Below are 7,432 nucleotides of genomic sequence, written 5' to 3'. Positions count from 1 at the left end.
CTCTGGGTTGTAATCTTAGTCTGCACTGTAAGGCTGGCCCTACCACCCTCAAGGCTGTGAGATGCCCCTGGTAGGTCTGGAAACACTACCCCACACCTCAGCCTTCATGAACTGACAGACCAGTACTGATGCACTTCTGCTAATCATCTTCTCTGCCCCAGGGACCCAGGAGGGCAGGAAAAAGTCATGTGGAATGTAGACTTGACCTGCCCTAAACTCATAATTGCTGACGGTAAGGGCTCTGGGCACTTCAGTCCAACTCACAGGGATGATTTCACATCTCTTCTCATCAAGACCCTCAATACACATCCCTATTCCTGCTCACTCTCAGCAGGTGACCCTCAATACGCACTCCTATTCCTGCTCATTGTCAGCGGGTGACCCCTCCCACGTTACTGAAAGGATTAAACCTCTAAGATGGAAAAGGCATCAATGAGAGTGGGTTCAGCTGCACAGAACAGAAACCTAGCTAACAGTGATATAACCATTAAAACTAGCAGTGTACCAGGGCATGAGGTTGGGAACCGTCTGTCCTGGAAGGGAGGGTCTGCTGCACATCATTGGCAGTGTATACAGCTGTGCATAATTATAACAATAAGTAGGCTGACTTTTACTCAGTCTTATGATTAATATTGCATAGGAACCTGAAATGTTAGGTCCATGAATCAAGGTACATTGGAAGTGGTCAGACAGGAGATGGCAAGAGTGAACATTGACATCTTAGGAATCAGTGAACTAAAATGGACTGGAATGGGTGAATTTAACTCAGAAGACCATTATATCTACTACTGTGGGCAAGAATCCCTTAGGAGAAATGGAATAGCCCTAATAGTCAACAAAAGAATCCGAAATGCAGTTCTTGGATGCGATCTCAAAAACGACAGGCAAACCATTCATTTCCAAGGCAAACCATTCAATATCACAATAATCAAAGTCTATGCCCCAACCAGGAATGCTGAAAAAGCTGAAGTCAAACGGTTCCATGAAGACCTACAAGACCTTCTAGAAATAACACCCAAAAAGGATGTCCTTTTCATCACAGGGGCCTGGAATGCAAAAGTAGGAAGTCAAGAGATACTTGGAGTAATAGGCAAATTTAGCCTTGGAGTACAAAATGAAGCAGGGCAAAGGCTAACAGAGTTTTGCCAAGAGAACTCATTGGTCATAGCAAACACCCTTTTCCAACAATACCAGAGACGACTCTACACATGGACATCACCTGGTGGTTAATACTGAAATCAGATTGATTATATTCTTTGAAGCCAAAGATGGAGAAACTCTATATAGTCAGCAAAAACAAGACTGGGAGCTGACTGTGGCTCAGATCATGAACTCTTTATTGCAAAATTCAGACTTAAAAAGAAGAAAGTAGGAAAAAACACCAGACCATTCAGGTATGACCTAAATCAAATCCCTAATGATTATACAGTGGAAGTGACAAATGGATTCAAGGAATTAGATCTGATAGAGTGCCTGAAGAACTATGGACGGAGGTTTGTGACATTGTACAGGAGGCAGTGATCAAGACCATCCACAAGAAAAAGAAATGCAAAAAGGCAAAATGGTTGTCTGACGAGGCCTTACAAATAGCTGAGAAAAGAAGAGAAGCTAAAGGCAAAGGAGAAAAGGAAAGATATACCCATTTGAATGCAGAGTTCCAAAGAATAGCAAGTAGAGATAAGAAAGCCTTCCTCAATGATCAATGCAAACAAATAGAGGAAAACAATAGAATGGGAAAGACTAGAGATCTGATGAGAAAATCAGAGATACCAAAGGGACATTTCATGCAAAGATGGGGACAATAAAGGACAGAAATGGTATGGACCTAACAGAAGCAGAAGATATTAAGACGAGGTGGATGAAGCGCAAGCTGGAATCAAGATTGCCGGGAAAAGTATGAATAACCTCAGATATGTGGATAAAACCACCCTTATGGCAGAAAGCAAAGAAGAACTTAAGGGCTTCTTGATGAAAGTGAAAGAGGAGATTGAAAAAGTTGGCTTAAAACTCAACATTCAGAAAACTAAGATCATAGCATCTGGTCCCATCACTTCATGGCAAATAGATGGGGAAACAAAGGAAACAGTGACAGACTTTATTTTGGGGGGCTCCAAAATCACTGCAGATGGTGACTGCAGCCATGAAATTAAAAGACGCTTGCTCCTTGGAAGAAAAGCTATGACCAACCTAGACAGTATATTGAAAAGCAGAGACATTACTTTGCCAACAAAGGTCAGTTGCCGGGGGCCGGCGTGAGGACCTCCACCCATGGCAAAGGTCATGAAGAAGGAGGCTCGACATACGCAAAGGCGGGATCGAGCCTCAGGAGTCCCCCTGGAAATTCTTGAGCATCTACCCCCATAACCAGAGCCTGCCTACTTTACTAGTTTGTGCTCTCACCTACACCTCTGACTTTACGGGGGGCTGTCCCCCACCACCTCTTTTGGAGAAGGAGTTAACTTAGAGCTCCAGTTAATAATAATTCCTGGGCGTGACAGGAGTGTTCCAAACTTACAAACTCCTCTGAAGGTTCTCTAGCCTGCCTGACAGGCTTGTCCAGCCACATGTGATTGCTCACAGCCTCCCAACCGTGAGAGGCACGAGATGCTTTAAACCTTCTAAAAACAGGTTCTTTAGAGAAGTTAGAAAATTATTAGTATAGTATAGTGGGCTGATTAGACATTGTATTGGTGAAGGGTTTTTCATTTGTTGAGCCAATGTTCGCTGCTAAGTCTCCACATCCCCTGCCCTTATACACATTAATGAATATATAGAAGAAATAAGTATTAACCTTTGATATTAATCACATTGGACCTTAGGCTAAGTAAATTCTTTCCTTAATTAAAACCCACTACACCCTCACCCTATAGGAATGTAACTTTATCTGGTACCTTTGGAAGGTGGCGTCTGTTTCAAAAATAATCACCCCTGGAGAAATAAGTGTTCTGGTTGACTGACAGCTGTCACAAGGAGAGGGTCATAAATTGTCAGCAGGCCCCCTGGCCAGAAGATGATGTAACACCCCGAAGACCTCTGTATCCTGTGTGACTTTTGTATAACATCTCAGTGTATAAAAACAGACCCTGGAAAATAAAGAATTGGGATCAGTTCCTCGAAAGACTGGTCTCCCCATGTCGTTCTCTCTCAAACTCTGGCTGAGTTTCCATCTGGAGCGCGGAGCCCGCCATGCTTACTAATTATGCCTGGGTTTCTAAGATCCGACTGGGGAGGCCTCAGTGTCTCCTCTCCTTCGGTAGAACGGAAAGACGCCTGCGGCCTACGTAAGTGGTGCAAACTTCTTGTCTTGAAGTTTTATTGGTTTCCCACATAAACCAAGCTACTCAGCCTCTTTTCTCCACTGAATTTTCCTATTGAGCTATCCTCATTCTATTACTCTTTATATCTCTAATTAATATTTAATTAAAGCTATCCTATCCTGATCGCCGAAGCCGTCTCCCCTTTGAACTCCCTGGATCAGCCGGGGCTGGACCTCAGCAGTCAGTCTAGTCAAAGCTATGGTTTTTCCAGTAGTCATGTATGGATGTGAGAGTTGGACTAGAAAGGAAGCTGAGCACTGAAGAATTGATGCTTTTGAACTGTGGTGCTGGAGAAGACTCTTGAGAGTCCCTTGGACTGCAAGGAGATCCAACCAGTCAATTCTAAAGGAAATCAGTCCTGAATATTCATTGGAAGGATTTATGCTGAAACGGAAACCCCGGTACTTTGGCCACCTGATTCGAAGAACTGACTCATTTGAAAATACCTTGATGCTGGGCAAGATTGAAGGTAGGAGGGGAAGGGGATGACAGGATGAGATGGTTGGATGGCATCACTGATTCAATGGGCATGAGTCTGAGCAAGCTCCAGGAGATGGTGAAGGACAGGGAAGTCTGGTGTGCTGCAGTCCATGGGGTTGCAAAGAGTTGGACATGACTGAGTGACTGAATGAACTGATGATTAGTATCCAGTTTCCTCCAGGAAATGAACACCTCATCACCTTCACATAGGGCATGTTTCTCCTCACCCTGAAATGTCACTGAATGAAGACTTTGATATCATCACACATTATAATGTCTAAATTATAAGTCTAAAGGGAAGCAATTCTAAGTTTGGCGAGGCAGCCTAATTACTGTTACGTGTCTATTTTCATTTCCTCACTCTCGTGTGCTTGCCTCATGAACACAAAATAGTTGCCATGGCTCCTAAGGTCACATTCTCATTCAAAGACATTTAAGGCAGGAGAAGGGGGCCAAATGGAAAAGGAGGTTTACCCTCAGGTTAAATATTCTTCTAGAATCCTCCGATAGACTTCTCTGTAGGTTCAATTGAACATAACTAGTAATGCTTGGGCTTCTCTGGTAGCTCAGCTGGTAAAGAATCCACTGGCAATGCAGGAGACCCCAGTTCAATTCCTGAGTCAGGAAGATCCCCTGGAGAAGGGATAGGCTACCCATTCCAGTATTCTTGGGCTTCCCTGGTGGCTCAGAAGGTAAAGAATCTGCCTGCAATTCAGGAGACCTCAGTTTGATCCCTGGGTTGGGTAGATCCCCTGAAGGAGGGCATGGCTACCCACTTCAGTATTCTTGCCTGAAGAATCCCCATGGACAGAGGAACCTGTCATGCTGCAGTCCATGGGGTCACAAAGAATCAGAAATGACTGAATGACTAAGCACAGTACAGCAATGCTTAGCTGCAAACAAAATTTGAAATAGTTCATATTCATCAATGGGAAATGGATTCTTATTTTAATGATGTTAATTAATGCTTAAATAAACTATAATTTACTCCACAGGTCCTGACATTTGCTGTCCTGGACAAAATTGGGGTTATTTGCAAGGAAGAAGGAGAGTGGTGGCTGCAGGGAATTCTGCCTTCTCTCCTGCTATGATGGAAAGGGTAACTCTCCTGTCAGCAGGCACACTTCCTGGTCCTGGATCTCAGCCCTGCAGTCTTTTCAGGGCCTTTCTCCCTGTTTCCCTCCTTTTTGTTGCTCTATCTGTGTCTAGCTGCACCATGCTTAGCCATCCTCACTCAGCGCCCCCATGGAGAAGGGCTGTTTCTCCAGCCCTTCACAGTCCACATTTTGAACAGGTTGACTCCTACTCCTGGCCTCTTATCACCCCCTAACCTCTGGCTCCCTGTTCACTCCCACCACACACAGCTTTGCACATGCTTCCCCTGTCTGAATGTCCCCTTTGTTCCCACATTGTGGAGCCAACCCTGCTCAGCCCTCCAATCCCATCTCAAATGTCAGCTCCTCCATGAGCTCTGATCCCAGACCTAGACTCCCACCGAGGACGTCTTTCAACTAGGCATGAAGTCACTGATGAGGATGACTAAGCCCATTTCTCCCCTCCCGTACACCTCCTGTAGTTTGGGGACCACTGTCACATAAGCTCGAGGCTGGTGGTGGGCGGGAGAGCAAGGGCCTGACCTTCCAGAAAGACCTGTGTCCAGCACACAGGGCTTCCCCGTCTGTACACAGGCTGTGTTCCTGAGGGACCAGAGCTCCTCCAATTGTCATTTTTGTTTGTTGGCACTGAGGATTTTCCAGCTCTCACATAAGAATCAGTTGGTTTTTTTTTCCTGACCTACTTTGTTGGAAAAAGAGGCTAAAATAAATCCACAGAGTAAAAACACCAGAGAGAAGTGAAGGAAAAAATATATATTTGTCAAAGTAGCTCTCATTTCAGCCTGCAGGAAAGCACGCTCTGTCTCCTGTCCTTCCTGGTGGGATCCGCTGTACTCAGGGTTCCAGAAGGACATGCACCAGAAGCGCCAAGTGAGTCCTGACTAATGCCAGCCTGGGTGGCACTGTGACAATGGTGACGTCACAAACTAGAAACACCCAGATTCCGCAGGGCCCTGCTGGTGCCCTGGGCCTGCACAACACACACACAGATAGGGTGGCCTCAACAGCAGACACTTGGAGTCTCATGTCTTGGAGGCTGGGAGTCCAAGATCAAGGTGTCGCAAGGCTGGTTCCCTCTGAAGCCTCTCTGGTTGGTGTATAGACGGCCGTCTCCTTGCTGTGACCTCATTTGCTTTCTTTATGTGTATCTGCATCCTGATCTTCTCCTCCTCTTCTTATTTTTAAAAAGATTTATTTGGCTGTATCGTATCTTAGTTGCAGTACCCCGAATCTTCACTGCTGCATGGGGGATCTTTCATTGCAGCACGTGGATTCTTCATTTTGGTTTAGTTGCCCCATGGCATGTGGGATCCTAGTTCCCCGACCAGGGATCAAACCCACATGCCCTGCATTGGAAGGTGGGTTCTTAACCACTGGACCGTCAGGGAAGTCCCATGATCTCCTCTTCTTATAAGGACACCAGTCACACTGGATTAGGGCCCACCCGTAGGACCTCATTTACCTTGATTATCTCTATAAATATCCAATTTCCAAGTACCATCACATACTGAGTTGCTGGGGGTTAGGACCTCAACCTGTGAATTTTGAGGGACACAGTTTAGTCTACAACATTCGCCCTGCCAACACTTGGATCTCCAGACTTCTGACCTCCAGACTGTGAGAGAATATCTTCTTGCTGTTTCAGGTCCTTCAGGATGAGGTACTTTACAGTCACCCTAGAAAACCAGTATACCACCTAACTGAGAACATCTGTAAAGGGCTTTGCATGAGCAAGATATAACCTTTTATTGTTAAACCCTGAGACTTGGGGTTTGATGTTTCAGCAAATAGCCACCTCTGAATAACAAAACAACTTACAACTAGTCTTTGTCTCAAGACTGCCTGTTTCCTACCCACAGTCACAGCGACAGGGGCCCCAGAGACATAAACCACACCCCACTGCTCCTGGACCCGCTGGCACTGCGCAAAGTTCAGCCTCTTTGCTCTGTTCTGACATACAGTGTGCAAGCAGCCAGCCAAGGCAGAGGAACTCTTGTGGGAGAGGAAACCTTGGAAACTCATCTCAGAAAGAAATTGGCCCTCACTTATTTTTAGACAGGCACAGAAGTCATTTTCCATTAGTGAAGCTAAATTTTCAGTGATTGGGGTCCTGAGGTCAGAGTTGCTGCTGAGGGAAGACGACTACTGGTGCTGAAACTCAGAGTTACTTGGTGAACGGGAATCCCGTATCCAGGCATTATTCATGTCAGCGTGACTGTGTGACTTTCTGGGTTCTGCTGACCCCACCAGACCCCAAAGGTGGTCCCAACACACAGCTGCCCATCCCCAGGGCCCATGGGCACCTGCTGCACCATTGCTTCCTGGGGACAAGTTTCTAGTCACTGGTTTTTCTCTAGGTCCAGCGGTATGTACTCCTGCTTCTTTGCATGTCTACTAATTTGTGATTAGATGCTGGGCATCGTGGTGGTGTGCAGTCAGTGACTGGATTTGTCAGCTTCAGCTCCCTGGTTGCTCGCTTCCTGGCCCATCCCTGTAGGGTGTCCCCTCCCACATACAGGA

The sequence above is a fragment of the Bubalus bubalis genome, chromosome 17 (assembly GCF_019923935.1).
Source record: "Bubalus bubalis isolate 160015118507 breed Murrah chromosome 17, NDDB_SH_1, whole genome shotgun sequence".
NCBI lineage: Eukaryota > Metazoa > Chordata > Mammalia > Artiodactyla > Bovidae > Bubalus > Bubalus bubalis.
This window is presented reverse-complemented; position numbering follows the sequence as displayed.